General features: G+C 41.5%; 2 long non-coding RNA genes and 6 other non-coding genes across 8 annotated transcripts in view; all 8 read left to right on the top strand.

Annotated features, from left to right (window-relative positions):
* The window catches only part of LOC132647037 (uncharacterized), a 178,160-nt gene that overhangs the window by 144,667 nt on the left and 14,840 nt on the right, over positions 1-18,653 (top strand). The gene's annotated exons all lie outside the window — the stretch shown is intronic.
* LOC132647795 (small nucleolar RNA SNORD109A) lies at positions 706-770 on the top strand. The gene has a single exon (XR_009586138.1). It is a non-coding gene; the product is annotated as a small nucleolar RNA SNORD109A (small nucleolar RNA).
* Positions 3,196-6,838, top strand: LOC132647039 (uncharacterized). Its single transcript, XR_009585326.1, has 3 exons — positions 3,196-3,302; positions 6,241-6,279; positions 6,719-6,838. It is a non-coding gene; the product is annotated as an uncharacterized LOC132647039 (long non-coding RNA).
* Positions 4,263-4,327, top strand: LOC132647794 (small nucleolar RNA SNORD109A). Its single transcript, XR_009586137.1, has one exon. It is a non-coding gene; the product is annotated as a small nucleolar RNA SNORD109A (small nucleolar RNA).
* On the top strand, positions 7,818-7,882 carry LOC132647793 (small nucleolar RNA SNORD109A). The gene has a single exon (XR_009586136.1). It is a non-coding gene; the product is annotated as a small nucleolar RNA SNORD109A (small nucleolar RNA).
* LOC132647792 (small nucleolar RNA SNORD109A) lies at positions 11,390-11,454 on the top strand. Its single transcript, XR_009586135.1, has one exon. It is a non-coding gene; the product is annotated as a small nucleolar RNA SNORD109A (small nucleolar RNA).
* Positions 14,947-15,011, top strand: LOC132647791 (small nucleolar RNA SNORD109A). The gene has a single exon (XR_009586134.1). It is a non-coding gene; the product is annotated as a small nucleolar RNA SNORD109A (small nucleolar RNA).
* LOC132647790 (small nucleolar RNA SNORD109A) lies at positions 18,504-18,568 on the top strand. The gene has a single exon (XR_009586133.1). It is a non-coding gene; the product is annotated as a small nucleolar RNA SNORD109A (small nucleolar RNA).

Below are 18,653 nucleotides of genomic sequence, written 5' to 3'. Positions count from 1 at the left end.
ATGACATGAGAAGTGATACGAAGAGAAGGTTCAGGAATCAGGCACACAGAACCCAACTCCTGTCCCTGTCAATGTCCTGTGGGATACCTGGTGATGTATATGGACCAAAATGTAGCTTGGCCTGTGTGTTGCTTTTTGTTGTCCAAGGAAATATGGAAGGAGCTGGTGGTCATGCGACATACATCACAAAATCCTCCAGAGCATTGACAATTCCAGGACAACTGGAAGGCTCAATACTGGGCACTGTAAGATGGAGAGGAACATACATGGAAGACAGGGAACAGGAGGAGGAAGTGTAAAGGCGGGTTAACATGAAGAGCATAGAATCAAAACCGCAAATTAGGATGTTGAAAACATCTTATCTAGATAGGAAAAAAAGTCATTTTGCTTTCTTGAATGTTTTCTCTATTCTTACCAAATCTTTGTTGTAAAGATTAAATACATAAGTTCAGGGAACATTCACAGGTACCCGATTTGGGGCCAGTGACACCCACCAAAGGCAATGTGTTGACCTCTATTTTTCTCATATGGTGTCAAAGGGGAAAGGCACTTTAATCCTGTCCTCTGTGTTTCCCTAGAACCTTTGACAGAATGAGCTACATGCCTCCTGCACAGTTTTGAACTTCCTTGTCAAGGCCCAGGAGTCTAGCTCTCTGGGGTTTCACTTGGTAGGTGAAAACTCATGTGTTGAGCGAAGGCCTTTCTGGATCTATGATGACAACAGGTCTCTGAGGACGTTGACTGACTTGAACAGATGCGATCTGAGGTCCAGATATGAGGTCCTCGTGAGACCCATGAGGATTTCAGAGCCTGCCGTGCAATCTTCCCTCTTCAGAGAGGATGAGAACTGTGCAGTATGGCATCAGATTCTGAGATTTTTCGAAAAAGGCCTCATAACAGTACCCATACTTGGTTTGATACAATCTTCATTGCTTTCTATTTTCAAAGAGATAGAAATGATTCCAAGTGATAGGGAGACAACCTTCACTATAGGAGTAGACACATATATCAGGTAGAGATGACTGTAGGTGCAAATGACTTACTCAAAAAATATGTCAGAACTGATGAATTCGAACGTGCTGCTCATTCCGAGTCTCCTGCGATGTACCCTTGCACATATGTGGTAAAGTGTCAGGAGGGGAGGTTAGGGCTCATGCCAGTAGTCCCAAGAATATTGGAGGACAAGGACTGCCCTCGCACTTTACCCAAAGTTGTGTAAAGGCTGACGTATAACTAATAATTAAAGGATCATTCAATTTATATAGAGGGAAAATTGAAATGGTCTTTCCTGTTGGAGGCTGGGTAAATTCTAGATAATAATGGCTAGGTGAGAAGCCAGGGCACCTGTTGGAGACATTCCCTAGTTTTATTGGTGTTCATCATTTATGTCTTAGCTGCCAAAATCTTCCAGAGCATGTTGTGTTTATCTATCTCTCTCTCGCATGGAAACCATCTCAGTTGATCCAACATGAGAAATGACAATTGGGCTTTGCTTTCTCTTATTTGTTGTTGTTGTTTCTGTTTTCCTCCTGGGTAGATTCATCCTCTGATTGAAGCTCTCACACAGATGCAAATCATCTATTCTAACAAAATTTGCGTGTTACCCAAGATCTATGAAAACAACTATTCCTTTATAAAACAAGGAAAGATATTTCTAAAGAACATGTTGCTAGCTGGTAGAACCACAATCCTGATAATGGATCAGACGCGCTAACTCTCCAATGAAACAAGAAAGATCCACACACTGAATCTTCTTAACATCCTCATGATGAACACAATTAATTCAGAAATGACACACACATATATGTATATATATATATATATCTTACTACTAACAGACTTTTACGAAGCTGGAGCATAGGACTCTTGGTAACACTTGCTGGATACACAATTTCTAAAGCCATGGTTGAAGCTTGAATATCCAATCAAGGACATCATGTAAACTCAGATGTGTAGTACAACATACTCGATAAAAAGCAACCCATGTGTATTTGAACACGGGCTAGTCAGTTAGTGCGTAGAAAACATCTTCTTTTCATCAGATTTAACCTGAAGCATGGTAGATGTTTCCAACGGTCTTCCAAGTGGAAGACTTGAGTTCCATGAATTGAGACACGTTAAAATACTTGTAGACAATAAGGTACCTTTGGATTCCCCTCTCTTCCAATATGAGGTTGCATGGCAGGGAAGAAATTTAAAGTCAATTATGGAATACTCTGTTGGATAAACAAGGAGAGAATTCCATGCACTGAGGACAAATTTCAATGACACCCTGAAATCTCAAAGATACCATTGGGCTTACTGACTTTCACCTCTGTGCAACTTGGTCGTTTTGACTTTGAGAAAGGAGGAGTTAAGAATGACCATATTGCAATGCTATACTCACTGCTTCTTCTTTGCTTTGTCCAACTTCCTCGCTGCCCACTGAGAGGCGTCCACACTGTGCCCGCTGGCACTGGCAAAGATGCTCTCACAGACAGCTTCTGAGGAAGTCATCAGAAGAAGAGAAATCCTTGCCATAGTGGCTAACATCTGAGGGGATTGGAAGGGAGGAAATGAATTCAATAGTTGGTTCTGGGAAAGACTGAACTGCTGGCAGACTTGAAGGTCAGGACACTTTAGAAAGTCAAGGTTGCCTAGACGCATTTCCTGTTCTGATAACTTTGATACTTATTATGTTGCAGGCTAAAACTTGGAGAGGTGCTTCCCTTCTGGCAGGACAGGTAAGTGACGCTGCTTCCCATTGTGTCTTTTGTTTGGAGGCAGGCTGCATTCTCGCCTGACTAAATATTTACCTACTGTGTACCACAAGAGATGAGAATTATTTAACGTCCCTCTCATGACTAAGCAACCTAGGCTTCATCTTGCCTCTTGATGGTGGAACACTTGCTATGGCCCTGGCATTGTAGGGGACTTAGCTAGGTAGTCCCAACCCAAGCAAGTGACAAGGATACTACCTGATACCATTAGTATTTTGAGGTGCATTTGGAAAACCAACAGTTGGGTGAAGTTATTGGCATATTTGACTTTCTTTTGAAGCTACCATTGAAGCTTCCAATTCTAAATAATATATCCAGAAGTACTAAGAAAAGCCTTCTCCCAGCTCCTTCCCTTATCGACATTCAAGCTCAAAGAATTAAACTCTTCTTTCTGCCCTGACAGGTGTGGAACCCAAAGGAAGATGATAGGGTGTTAGGAGTCTAGACCCCTAGAGTACAGAACAATAACCGTCACAAATTTCATCTATCCTTGATCCTCTGGCATGGATACTAAGAGAGCCACCCATGCGTTTTCACTTCCTTGTAAGTAGCATGGAAACATGCAATCTTGCCCTCTAAAATTCAGGTGAATTGCCATAAAGTTTTCGAAAACTCAAACAGAGCTGACAATGAACCATTTTTATTCTTTTTATAAATGATTATGGATTATGTTGAGCCAAAAATCTAGTTGTCCATTGTCAGAACAAAACAAAACAAAACTAAGAATATTTTTGGTATTAAATGCAATGCCTTCCTTCATCTTGGAAACTGGGTGCTGTTGAGTTCATTTGAAGAAACATGACATGAGAGGTGATACGAAGAGAAGGTTCAGGAATCAGGCACACAGAACCCAACTCCTGTCCCTGTCAATGTCCTGTGGGATACCTGGTGATGTATATGGACCAAAATGTAGCTTGGCCTGTGTGTTGCCTTTTGTTGTCCAAGGAAATATGGAAGGAGCTGGTGGTCATGCGACATACATCACAAAATCCTCCAGAGCATTGACAATTCCAGGACAACTGGAAGGCTCAATACTGGGCACTGTAAGATGGAGAGGAACATACATGGAAGACAGGGAACAGGAGGAGGAAGTGTAAAGGCGGGTTAACATGAAGAGCATAGAATCAAAACCGCAAATTAGGATGTTGAAAAAATCTTATCTAGATAGGAAAAAAAGTCATTTTGCTTTCTTGAATGTTTTCTCTATTCTTACCAAATCTTTGTTGTGAAGATTAAATACATAAGTTCAGGGAACATTCACAGGTACCCGATTTGAGGCCAGTGACACCCACCAAAGGCAATGTGTTGACCTCTATTTTTCTCATATGGTGTCAAAGGGGAAAGGCTCTTTAATCCTGTCCTCTGTGTTTCCCTAGAACCTTTGACAGAATGAGCTACATGCCTCCTGCACAGTTTTGAACTTCCTTGTCAAGGCCCAGGAGTCTAGCTCTCTGGGGTTTCACTTGGTAGGTGAAAACTCATGTGTTGAGCGAAGGCCTTTCTGGATCTATGATGACAACAGGTCTCTGAGGACGTTGACTGACTTGAACAGATGCGATCTGAGGTCCAGATATGAGGTCCTCGTGAGACCCATGAGGATTTCAGAGCCTGCCGTGCAATCTTCCCTCTTCAGAGAGGATGAGAACTGTGCAGTATGGCATCAGATTCTGAGATTTTTCGAAAAAGGCCTCATAACAGTACCCATACTTGGTTTGATACAATCTTCATTGCTTTCTATTTTCAAAGAGATAGAAATGATTCCAAGTGATAGGGAGACAACCTTCACTATAGGAGTAGGCACATATATCAGGTAGAGATGACTGTAGGTGCAAATGACTTACTCAAAAAATATGTCAGAACTGATGAATTCGAACGTGCTGCTCATTCCGAGTCTCCGGCGATGTACCCTTGCACATATGTGGTAAAGTGTCAGGAGGGGAGGTTAGGGCTCATGCCAGTAGTCCCAAGAATATTGGAGGACAAGGACTGCCCTCGCACTTTACCCAAAGTTGTGTAAAGGCTGACGTATAACTAATAATTAAAGGATCATTCAATTTATATAGAGGGAAAATTGAAATGGTCTTTCCTGTTGGAGGCTGGGTAAATTCTAGATAATAATGGCTAGGTGAGAAGCCAGGGCACCTGTTGGAGACATTCCCTAGTTTTATTGGTGTTCATCATTTATGTCTTAGCTGCCAAAATCTTCCAGAGCATGTTGTGTTTACCTATCTCTCTCTCGCATGGAAACCATCTCAGTTGATCCATCATGAGAAATGACAATTGGGCTTTGCTTTCTGTTATTTGTTGTTGTTGTTTCTGTTTTCCTCCTGGGTACATTCATCCTCTGATTGCCGCTCTCACACAGATGCAAATCATCTATTCTAACAAAATTTGCGTATTACCCAAGATCTATGAAAACAACTATTCCTTTATGAAACAAGGAAAGATATTTCTAAAGAACATGTTGCTAGCTGGTAGACCCACAGTCCTGATAATGGATCAGATGCGCTAACTCTTCAATGAAACAAGAAAGAACCACACACTGAATCTTCTTAACATCCTCATGATGAACACAATTAATTCAGAACTGACACACACATATATGTATATATATATATATATCTTACTACTAACAGACTTTTACGAAGCTGGAGCATAGGACTCTTGGTAACACTTGCTGGATACACAATTTCTAAAGCCATGGTTGAAGCTTGAATATCCCATCAAGGACATCATGTAATCTCAGATGTTTAGTACAACATACTCGATAAAAAGCAACCCAGTGTATTTGACCACGGGCTAGTCAGTTAGTGCGTAGAAAACATCTCCTTTTCATCAGATTTAAGCTGAAGCATGGTAGATGATTCCAACGCTCTTCCAAGTGGAAGACTTGAGTTCCATGAATCGAGACATGGTAACATACATGTAGACAATAAGGTACCTTTGGATTCCCCTCTCATCCAAGATGAGGTTGAATGGCAGGGAAGAAATCTAAAGTCAATTATGGAACACTCTGTTGGATAAACAAGGAGAGAATTCCATGCACAGAGGACAAATTTCAATGAAACCCTGTAATCTCAAAGATACCATTGGGCTTACTGACTTTCACCTCTGTGCAACTTGGTCGTTTTGACTTTGAGAAAGGAGGAGTTAAGAATGACCATACTGCAATGCTATACGCACTGCTTCTTCTTTGCTTTGTCCAACTTCCTCGCTGCCCACTGAGAGGCGTACACAATGTGCCTGCTGGCACTGGCAAAGATGCTCTCACAGACAACTTCTGAGGAAGTCATCAGAAGAAGAGAAATCCTTGCCACAGTGGCTAAAATCTGAGGGGATTGGAAGGGAGGAAATGAATTCAATAGTTGGTTCTGGGAAAGACTGAACTGCTGGCAGACTTGAAGGTCGGGACACTTTAGAAAGTCAAGGTTGCCTAGACGCATTTCCTTTTCTTATAACCTTCATACTTATTATGTTGCAGGCTAAGACTTGGAGAGGTGCTTCCCTTCTAGCAGGACAGGTAAGTGACGCTGCTTCCCATTGTGTCTTTTGTTTGAAGTCAGGCTGCATTCTCGCCTGACGAAATATTTACCTACTGTGTACCACAAGAGATGAGAATTATTTAACGTCCCTCTCATGGCTAAACAACCTAGGCTTCGTCTTGCCTCTTGATGGTGGAACACTTGCTATGGCCCTGGCATTGTAGGGGACTTAGCTATTTAGTCCCAACCCAAGCAAGTGACAAGGATACTACCTAATACCATTAGGATTTTGAGGTGCATTTGGAAAACCAACAGTTGGGTGAAGTTATTGGCATATTTGACTTTCTTTTGAAGCTACCATTGAAGCTTCCAATTCTAAATAATATATCCAGAAGTACTAAGAAAAGCCTTCTCCCACCTCCTTCCCTTATCGACATTCAAGCTCAAAGAATTAAACTCTTATTTCTGCCCTGACAGGTGTGGAACCCAAAGGAAGATGATAGGGTGTTAGGAGTCTAGAACCCTAGAGCACAGAACAATAACCCTCACAAATTTCATCTATCATTGATCCTCTGGCGTGGATACTAAGAGAGCAACCCATGCATTTTCACTTCCTTGTAAGTAGCATGGAAACATGCAATCTTGCCATCTAAAATTCAGGTGAATTGCCATAAAGTTTTGAAAACCCAAACAGAGCTGACAATGAAGCATATTTATTCTTTTTATAAATGATTATGGATTATGTTGAGCCAGAAATCTAGTTGTCCATTGTCAGAACAAAACAAAACAGAACTAAGAATATTTTTGGTATTAAAGGCAATGCCTTCCTTCATCTTGGAAACTGGGTGGTGTTGAGTTCATTTGAAAAAACATGACATGAGAGGTGATACGAAGAGAAGTTTCAGGAATCAGGCACACAGAACCCAACTCCTGTCCCTGTCAATGTCCTGTGGGATACCTGGTGATGTATATGGACCAAAATGTAGCTTGGCCTGTGTGTTGCTTTTTGTTGTCCAAGGAAATATGGAAGGAGCTGGTGGTCATGCGACATACATCACAAAATCCTCCAGAGCATTGACAATTCCAGGACAACAGGAAGGCTCAGTACTGCGCACTGTAAGATGGAGAGGAACATACATGGAAGACAGGGAACAGGAGGAGGAAGTGTAAAGGCGGGTTAACATGAAGAGCATAGAATCAAAACCGCAAATTAGGATGTTGAAAAAATCTTATCTAGATAGGAAAAAAAGTCATTTTGCTTTCTTGAATGTTTTCTCTATTCTTACCAAATCTTTGTTGTAAAGATTAAATACATAAGTTCAGGGAACATTCACAGGTACCCGATTTGGGGCCAGTTTCACCCACCAAAGGCAATGTGTTGACCTCTATTTTTCTCATATGGTGTCAAAGGGGAAAGGCTCTTTAATCCTGTCCTCTGTGTTTCCCCAGAACCTTTGACAGAATGAGCTACATGCCTCCTGCAGAGTTTTGAACTTCCTTGTCAAGGCCCAGGAGTCTAGCTCTCTGGGGTTTCACTTGGTAGGTGAAAACTCATGTGTTGAGCGAAGGCCTTTATGGATCTATGATGACAACAGGTCTCTGAGGACGTTGACTGACTTGAACAGATGCGATCTGAGGTCCAGATATGAGGTCCTCGTGAGACCCATGAGGATTTCAGAGCCTGCCGCGCACTCTTCCCTCTTCAGAGAGGATGAGAACTGTGCATTATGGCATCAGATTCTGAGATTTTTCGAAAAAGGCCTCATAACAGTACCCATACTTGGTTTGATACAATCTTCATTGCTTTCTATTTTCAAAGAGATAGAAATGATTCCAAGTGATAGGGAGACAACCTTTACTATAGGAGTAGGCACATATATCAGGTAGAGATGACTGTAGGTGCAAATGACGTACTCAAAAAATATGTAAGAACTGATGAATTCGAACGTGCTGCTCATTCCTAGTCTCCGGCGATGTACCTTGCACATATGTGGTAAAGTGTCAGGAGGGGAGGTTAGGGCTCATGCCAGTAGTCCCAAGAATATTGGAGGACAAGGACTGCCCTCGCACTTTACCCAAAGTTGTGTAAAGGCTGACGTATAACTAATAATTAAAGGATCATTCAATTTATATAGAGGGAAAATTGAAATGGTCTTTCCTGTTGGAGGCTGGGTAAATTCTAGATAATAATGGCTAGGTGAGAAGCCAGGGCACCTGTTGGAGACATTCCCTAGTTTTATTGGTGTTCATCATTTATGTCTTAGCTGCCAAAATCTTCCAGAGCATGTTGTGTTTATCTATCTCTCTCTCGCATGGAAACCATCTCAGTTGATCCAACATGAGAAATGACAATTGGGCTTTGCTTTCTCTTATTTGTTGTTGTTGTTTCTGTTTTCCTCCTGGGTACATTCATCCTCTGATTGAAGCTCTCACACAGATGCAAATCATCTATTCTAACAAAATTTGCGTGTTAAACAAGATCTATGAAAACAACTATTCCTTTATAAAACAAGGAAAGATATTTCTAAAGAACATGTTGCTAGCTGGTAGACCCACAATCCTGATAATGGATCAGACGTGCTAACTCTCCAATGAAACAAGAAAGATCCACACACTGAATCTTCTTAACATCCTCATGATGAACACAATTAATTCAGAAATGACACACACATATATGTATATATATATATATATATATATATATATATATCTTACTACTAACAGACTTTTACGAGGCTGGAGCATATGACTCTTGGTAACACTTGCTGGATACACAATTTCTAAAGCCATGGTTGAAGCTTGAATATCCAATCAAGGACATCATGTAATCTCAGATGTGTAGTACAACATACTCGATAAAAAGCAACCCATGTGTATTTGAACACGGGCTAGTCAGTTAGTGCGTAGAAAACATCTTCTTTTCATCAGATTTAACCTGAAGCATGGTAGATGTTTCCAACGGTCTTCCAAGTGGAAGACTTGAGTTCCATGAATTGAGACACGTTAAAATACTTGTAGACAATAAGGTACCTTTGGATTCCCCTCTCTTCCAATATGAGGTTGCATGGCAGGGAAGAAATTTAAAGTCAATTATGGAATACTCTGTTGGATAAACAAGGAGAGAATTCCATGCACTGAGGACAAATTTCAATGACACCCTGAAATCTCAAAGATACCATTGGGCTTACTGACTTTCACCTCTGTGCAACTTGGTCGTTTTGACTTTGAGAAAGGAGGAGTTAAGAATGACCATATTGCAATGCTATACTCACTGCTTCTTCTTTGCTTTGTCCAACTTCCTCGCTGCCCACTGAGAGGCGTCCACACTGTGCCCGCTGGCACTGGCAAAGATGCTCTCACAGACAGCTTCTGAGGAAATCATCAGAAGAAGAGAAATCCTTGCCATAGTGGCTAACATCTGAGGGGATTGGAAGGGAGGAAATGAATTCAATAGTTGGTTCTGGGAAAGACTGAACTGCTGGCAGACTTGAAGGTCAGGACACTTTAGAAAGTCAAGGTTGCCTAGACGCATTTCCTGTTCTGATAACCTTGATACTTATTATGTTGCAGGCTAAAACTTGGAGAGGTGCTTCCCTTCTGGCAGGACAGGTAAGTGACGCTGCTTCCCATTGTGTCTTTTGTTTGGAGGCAGGCTGCATTCTCGCCTGACTAAATATTTACCTACTGTGTACCACAAGAGATGAGAATTATTTAACGTCCCTCTCATGACTAAGCAACCTAGGCTTCATCTTGCCTCTTGATGGTGGAACACTTGCTATGGCCCTGGCATTGTAGGGGACTTAGCTAGGTAGTCCCAACCCAAGCAAGTGACAAGGATACTACCTAATACCATTAGTATTTTGAGGTGCATTTGGAAAACCAACAGTTGGGTGAAGTTATTGGCATATTTGACTTTCTTTTGAAGCTACCATTGAAGCTTCCAATTCTAAATAATATATCCAGAAGTACTAAAAAAAGCCTTCTCCCAGCTCCTTCCCTTATCGACATTCAAGCTCAAAGAATTAAACTCTTATTTCTGCCCTGACAGGTGTGGAACCCAAAGGAAGATGATAGGGTGTTAGGAGTCTAGACCCCTAGAGTACAGAACAATAACCCTCACAAATTTCATCTATCCTTGATCCTCTGGCGTGGATACTAAGAGAGCCACCCATGCGTTTTCACTTCCTTGTAAGTAGCATGGAAACATGCAATCTTGCCCTCTAAAATTCAGGTGAATTGCCATAAAGTTTTCGAAAACTCAAACAGAGCTGACAATGAACCATCTTTATTCTTTTTATAAATGATTATGGATTATGTTGAGCCAAAAATCTAGTTGTCCATTGTCAGAACAAAACAAAACAAAACTAAGAATATTTTTGGTATTAAATGCAATGCCTTCCTTCATCTTGGAAACTGGGTGCTGTTGAGTTCATTTGAAGAAACATGACATGAGAGGTGATACGAAGAGAAGGTTCAGGAATCAGGCACACAGAACCCAACTCCTGTCCCTGTCAATGTCCTGTGGGATACCTGGTGATGTATATGGACCAAAATGTAGCTTGGCCTGTGTGTTGCTTTTTGTTGTCCAAGGAAATATGGAAGGAGCTGGTGGTCATGCGACATACATCACAAAATCCTCCAGAGCATTGACAATTCCAGGACAACTGGAAGGCTCAATACTGGGCACTGTAAGATGGAGAGGAACATACATGGAAGACAGGGAACAGGAGGAGGAAGTGTAAAGGCGGGTTAACATGAAGAGCATAGAATCAAAACCGCAAATTAGGATGTTGAAAACATCTTATCTAGATAGGAAAAAAAGTCATTTTGCTTTCTTGAATGTTTTCTCTATTCTTACCAAATCTTTGTTGTAAAGATTAAATACATAAGTTCAGGGAACATTCACAGGTACCCGATTTGGGGCCAGTGACACCCACCAAAGGCAATGTGTTGACCTCTATTTTTCTCATATGGTGTCAAAGGGGAAAGGCACTTTAATCCTGTCCTCTGTGTTTCCCTAGAACCTTTGACAGAATGAGCTACATGCCTCCTGCACAGTTTTGAACTTCCTTGTCAAGGCCCAGGAGTCTAGCTCTCTGGGGTTTCACTTGGTAGGTGAAAACTCATGTGTTGAGCGGAGGCCTTTCTGGATCTATGATGACAACAGGTCTCTGAGGACGTTGACTGACTTGAACAGATGCGATCTGAGGTCCAGATATGAGGTCCTCGTGGGACCCATGAGGATTTCAGAGCCTGCCGTGCAATCTTCCCTCTTCAGAGAGGATGAGAACTGTGCAGTATGGCATCAGATTCTGAGATTTTTCGAAAAAGGCCTCATAACAGTACCCATACTTGGTTTGATACAATCTTCATTGCTTTCTATTTTCAAAGAGATAGAAATGATTCCAAGTGATAGGGAGACAACCTTCACTATAGGAGTAGACACATATATCAGGTAGAGATGACTGTAGGTGCAAATGACTTACTCAAAAAATATGTCAGAACTGATGAATTCGAACGTGCTGCTCATTCCGAGTCTCCGGCGATGTACCCTTGCACATATGTGGTAAAGTGTCAGGAGGGGAGGTTAGGGCTCATGCCAGTAGTCCCAAGAATATTGGAGGACAAGGACTGCCCTCGCACTTTACCCAAAGTTGTGTAAAGGCTGACGTATACCTAATAATTAAAGGATCATTCAATTTATATAGAGGGAAAATTGAAATGGTCTTTCCTGTTGGAGGCTGGGTAAATTCTAGATAATAATGGCTAGGTGAGAAGCCAGGGCACCTGTTGGAGACATTCCCTAGTTTTATTGGTGTTCATCATTTATGTCTTAGCTGCCAAAATCTTCCAGAGCATGTTGTGTTTATCTATCTCTCTCTCGCATGGAAACCATCCCAGTTGATCCAACATGAGAAATGACAATTGGGCTTTGCTTTCTCTTATTTGTTGTTGTTGTTTCTGTTTTCCTCCTGGGTACATTCATCCTCTGATTGAAGCTCTCACACAGATGCAAATCATCTATTCTAACAAAATTTGCGTGTTACCCAAGATCTATGAAAACAACTATTCCTTTATAAAACAAGGAAAGATATTTCTAAAGAACATGTTGCTAGCTGGTAGACCCACAATCCTGATAATGGATCAGACGCGCTAACTCTCCAATGAAACAAGAAAGATCCACACACTGAATCTTCTTAACATCCTCATGATGAACACAATTAATTCAGAAATGACACACACATATATGTATATATATATATATATCTTACTACTAACAGACTTTTACGAAGCTGGAGCATAGGACTCTTGGTAACACTTGCTGGATACACAATTTCTAAAGCCATGGTTGAAGCTTGAATATCCAATCAAGGACATCATGTAAACTCAGATGTGTAGTACAACATACTCGATAAAAAGCAACCCATGTGTATTTGAACACGGGCTAGTCAGTTAGTGCGTAGAAAACATCTTCTTTTCATCAGATTTAACCTGAAGCATGGTAGATGTTTCCAACGGTCTTCCAAGTGGAAGACTTGAGTTCCATGAATTGAGACACGTTAAAATACTTGTAGACAATAAGGTACCTTTGGATTCCCCTCTCTTCCAATATGAGGTTGCATGGCAGGGAAGAAATTTAAAGTCAATTATGGAATACTCTGTTGGATAAACAAGGAGAGAATTCCATGCACTGAGGACAAATTTCAATGACACCCTGAAATCTCAAAGATACCATTGGGCTTACTGACTTTCACCTCTGTGCAACTTGGTCGTTTTGACTTTGAGAAAGGAGGAGTTAAGAATGACCATATTGCAATGCTATACTCACTGCTTCTTCTTTGCTTTGTCCAACTTCCTCGCTGCCCACTGAGAGGCGTCCACACTGTGCCCGCTGGCACTGGCAAAGATGCTCTCACAGACAGCTTCTGAGGAAGTCATCAGAAGAAGAGAAATCCTTGCCATAGTGGCTAACATCTGAGGGGATTGGAAGGGAGGAAATGAATTCAATAGTTGGTTCTGGGAAAGACTGAACTGCTGGCAGACTTGAAGGTCAGGACACTTTAGAAAGTCAAGGTTGCCTAGACGCATTTCCTGTTCTGATAACCTTGATACTTATTATGTTGCAGGCTAAAACTTGGAGAGGTGCTTCCCTTCTGGCAGGACAGGTAAGTGACGCTGCTTCCCATTGTGTCTTTTGTTTGGAGGCAGGCTGCATTCTCGCCTGACTAAATATTTAGCTACTGTGTACCACAAGAGATGAGAATTATTTAACGTCCCTCTCATGACTAAGCAACCTAGGCTTCATCTTGCCTCTTGATGGTGGAACACTTGCTATGGCCCTGGCATTGTAGGGGACTTAGCTAGGTAGTCCCAACCCAAGCAAGTGACAAGGATACTACCTGATACCATTAGTATTTTGAGGTGCATTTGGAAGACCAACAGTTGGGTGAAGTTATTGGCATATTTGACTTTCTTTTGAAGCTACCATTGAAGCTTCCAATTCTAAATAATATATCCAGAAGTACTAAGAAAAGCCTTCTCCCAGCTCCTTCCCTTATCGACATTCAAGCTCAAAGAATTAAACTCTTATTTCTGCCCTGACAGGTGTGGAACCCAAAGGAAGATGATAGGGTGTTAGGAGTCTAGACCCCTAGAGTACAGAACAATAACCGTCACAAATTTCATCTATCCTTGATCCTCTGGCGTGGATACTAAGAGAGCCACCCATGCGTTTTCACTTCCTTGTAAGTAGCATGGAAACATGCAATCTTGCCCTCTAAAATTCAGGTGAATTGCCATAAAGTTTTCGAAAACTCAAACAGAGCTGACAATGAACCATCTTTATTCTTTTTATAAATGATTATGGATTATGTTGAGCCAAAAATCTAGTTGTCCATTGTCAGAACAAAACAAAACAAAACTAAGAATATTTTTGGTATTAAATGCAATGCCTTCCTTCATCTTGGAAACTGGGTGCTGTTGAGTTCATTTGAAGAAACATGACATGAGAGGTGATACGAAGAGAAGGTTCAGGAATCAGGCACACAGAACCCAACTCCTGTCCCTGTCAATGTCCTGTGGGATACCTGGTGATGTATATGGACCAAAATGTAGCTTGGCCTGTGTGTTGCCTTTTGTTGTCCAAGGAAATATGGAAGGAGCTGGTGGTCATGCGACATACATCACAAAATCCTCCAGAGCATTGACAATTCCAGGACAACTGGAAGGCTCAATACTGGGCACTGTAAGATGGAGAGGAACATACATGGAAGACAGGGAACAGGAGGAGGAAGTGTAAAGGCGGGTTAACATGAAGAGCATAGAATCAAAACCGCAAATTAGGATGTTGAAAAAATCTTATCTAGATAGGAAAAAAAGTCATTTTGCTTTCTTGAATGTTTTCTCTATTCTTACCAAATCTTTGTTGTGAAGATTAAATACATAAGTTCAGGGAACATTCACAGGTACCCGATTTGAGGCCAGTGACACCCACCAAAGGCAATGTGTTGACCTCTATTTTTCTCATATGGTGTCAAAGGGGAAAGGCTCTTTAATCCTGTCCTCTGTGTTTCCCTAGAACCTTTGACAGAATGAGCTACATGCCTCCTGCACAGTTTTGAACTTCCTTGTCAAGGCCCAGGAGTCTAGCTCTCTGGGGTTTCACTTGGTAGGTGAAAACTCATGTGTTGAGCGAAGGCCTTTCTGGATCTATGATGACAACAGGTCTCTGAGGACGTTGACTGACTTGAACAGATGCGATCTGAGGTCCAGATATGAGGTCCTCGTGAGACCCATGAGGATTTCAGAGCCTGCCGTGCAATCTTCCCTCTTCAGAGAGGATGAGAACTGTGCAGTATGGCATCAGATTCTGAGATTTTTCGAAAAAGGCCTCATAACAGTACCCATACTTGGTTTGATACAATCTTCATTGCTTTCTATTTTCAAAGAGATAGAAATGATTCCAAGTGATAGGGAGACAACCTTCACTATAGGAGTAGGCACATATATCAGGTAGAGATGACTGTAGGTGCAAATGACTTACTCAAAAAATATGTCAGAACTGATGAATTCGAACGTGCTGCTCATTCCGAGTCTCCGGCGATGTACCCTTGCACATATGTGGTAAAGTGTCAGGAGGGGAGGTTAGGGCTCATGCCAGTAGTCCCAAGAATATTGGAGGACAAGGACTGCCCTCGCACTTTACCCAAAGTTGTGTAAAGGCTGACGTATAACTAATAATTAAAGGATCATTCAATTTATATAGAGGGAAAATTGAAATGGTCTTTCCTGTTGGAGGCTGGGTAAATTCTAGATAATAATGGCTAGGTGAGAAGCCAGGGCACCTGTTGGAGACATTCCCTAGTTTTATTGGTGTTCATCATTTATGTCTTAGCTGCCAAAATCTTCCAGAGCATGTTGTGTTTACCTATCTCTCTCTCGCATGGAAACCATCTCAGTTGATCCATCATGAGAAATGACAATTGGGCTTTGCTTTCTGTTATTTGTTGTTGTTGTTTCTGTTTTCCTCCTGGGTACATTCATCCTCTGATTGCCGCTCTCACACAGATGCAAATCATCTATTCTAACAAAATTTGCGTATTACCCAAGATCTATGAAAACAACTATTCCTTTATGAAACAAGGAAAGATATTTCTAAAGAACATGTTGCTAGCTGGTAGACCCACAGTCCTGATAATGGATCAGATGCGCTAACTCTTCAATGAAACAAGAAAGAACCACACACTGAATCTTCTTAACATCCTCATGATGAACACAATTAATTCAGAACTGACACACACATATATGTATATATATATATATATATCTTACTACTAACAGACTTTTACGAAGCTGGAGCATAGGACTCTTGGTAACACTTGCTGGATACACAATTTCTAAAGCCATGGTTGAAGCTTGAATATCCCATCAAGGACATCATGTAATCTCAGATGTTTAGTACAACATACTCGATAAAAAGCAACCCAGTGTATTTGACCACGGGCTAGTCAGTTAGTGCGTAGAAAACATCTCCTTTTCATCAGATTTAAGCTGAAGCATGGTAGATGATTCCAACGCTCTTCCAAGTGGAAGACTTGAGTTCCATGAATCGAGACATGGTAACATACATGTAGACAATAAGGTACCTTTGGATTCCCCTCTCATCCAAGATGAGGTTGAATGGCAGGGAAGAAATCTAAAGTCAATTATGGAACACTCTGTTGGATAAACAAGGAGAGAATTCCATGCACAGAGGACAAATTTCAATGAAACCCTGTAATCTCAAAGATACCATTGGGCTTACTGACTTTCACCTCTGTGCAACTTGGTCGTTTTGACTTTGAGAAAGGAGGAGTTAAGAATGACCATACTGCAATGCTATACGCACTGCTTCTTCTTTGCTTTGTCCAACTTCCTCGCTGCCCACTGAGAGGCGTACACAATGTGCCTGCTGGCACTGGCAAAGATGCTCTAACAGACAACTTCTGAGGAAGTCATCAGAAGAAGAGAAATCCTTGCCACAGTGGCTAAAATCTGAGGGGATTGGAAGGGAGGAAATGAATTCAATAGTTGGTTCTGGGAAAGACTGAACTGCTGGCAGACTTGAAGGTCGGGACACTTTAGAAAGTCAAGGTTGCCTAGACGCATTTCCTTTTCTTATAACCTTCATACTTATTATGTTGCAGGCTAAGACTTGGAGAGGTGCTTCCCTTCTGGCAGGACAGGTAAGTGACGCTGCTTCCCATTGTGTCTTTTGTTTGTAGGCAGGCTGCATTCTCGCCTGACGAAATATTTACCTACTGTGTACCACAAGAGATGAGAATTATTTAACGTCCCTCTCATGGCTAAACAACCTAGGCTTCGTCTTGCCTCTTGATGGTGGAACACTTGCTATGGCCCTGGCATTGTAGGGGACTTAGCTATTTAGTCCCAACCCAAGCAAGTGACAAGGATACTACCTAATACCATTAGGATTTTGAGGTGCATTTGGAAAACCAACAGTTGGGTGAAGTTATTGGCATATTTGACTTTCTTTTGAAGCTACCATTGAAGCTTCCAATTCTAAATAATATATCCAGAAGTACTAAGAAAAGCCTTCTCCCACCTCCTTCCCTTATCGACATTCAAGCTCAAAGAATTAAACTCTTATTTCTGCCCTGACAGGTGTGGAACCCAAAGGAAGATGATAGGGTGTTAGGAGTCTAGAACCCTAGAGCACAGAACAATAACCCTCACAAATTTCATCTATCATTGATCCTCTGGCGTGGATACTAAGAGAGCAACCCATGCATTTTCACTTCCTTGTAAGTAGCATGGAAACATGCAATCTTGCCATCTAAAATTCAGGTGAATTGCCATAAAGTTTTGAAAACCCAAACAGAGCTGACAATGAAGCATATTTATTCTTTTTATAAATGATTATGGATTATGTTGAGCCAGAAATCTAGTTGTCCATTGTCAGAACAAAACAAAACAGAACTAAGAATATTTTTGGTATTAAAGGCAATGCCTTCCTTCATCTTGGAAACTGGGTGGTGTTGAGTTCATTTGAAAAAACATGACATGAGAGGTGATACGAAGAGAAGTTTCAGGAATCAGGCACACAGAACCCAACTCCTGTCCCTGTCAATGTCCTGTGGGATACCTGGTGATGTATATGGACCAAAATGTAGCTTGGCCTGTGTGTTGCTTTTTGTTGTCCAAGGAAATATGGAAGGAGCTGGTGGTCATGCGACATACATCACAAAATCCTCCAGAGCATTGACAATTCCAGGACAACTGGAAGGCTCAGTACTGCGCACTGTAAGATGGAGAGGAACATACATGGAAGACAGGGAACAGGAGGAGGAAGTGTAAAGGCGGGTTAACATGAAGAGCATAGAATCAAAACCGCAAATTAGGATGTTGAAAAAATCTTATCTAGATAGGAAAAAAAGTCATTTTGCTTTCTTGAATGTTTTCTCTATTCTTACCAAATCTTTGTTGTAAAGATTAAATACATAAGTTCAGGGAACATTCACAGGTACCCGATTTGGGGCCAGTTTCACCCACCAAAGGCAATGTGTTGACCTCTATTTTTCTCATATGGTGTCAAAGGGGAAAGGCTCTTTAATCCTGTCCTCTGTGTTTCCCCAGAACCTTTGACAGAATGAGCTACATGCCTCCTGCACAGTTTTGAACTTCCTTGTCAAGGCCCAGGAGTCTAGCTCTCTGGGGTTTCACTTGGTAGGTGAAAACTCATGTGTTGAGCGAAGGCCTTTCTGGATCTATGATGACAACAGGTCTCTGAGGACGTTGACTGACTTGAACAGATGCGATCTGAGGTCCAGATATGAGGTCCTCGTGAGACCCATGAGGATTTCAGAGCCTGCCGCGCACTCTTCCCTCTTCAGAGAGGATGAGAACTGTGCAT

This window comes from Meriones unguiculatus, chromosome 14, assembly GCF_030254825.1.
Source record: "Meriones unguiculatus strain TT.TT164.6M chromosome 14, Bangor_MerUng_6.1, whole genome shotgun sequence".
NCBI classification, from domain to species: domain Eukaryota; kingdom Metazoa; phylum Chordata; class Mammalia; order Rodentia; family Muridae; genus Meriones; species Meriones unguiculatus.
Note: the sequence above shows the minus strand (reverse complement) of the source record. Positions and strands in the feature narration are given on the sequence as shown.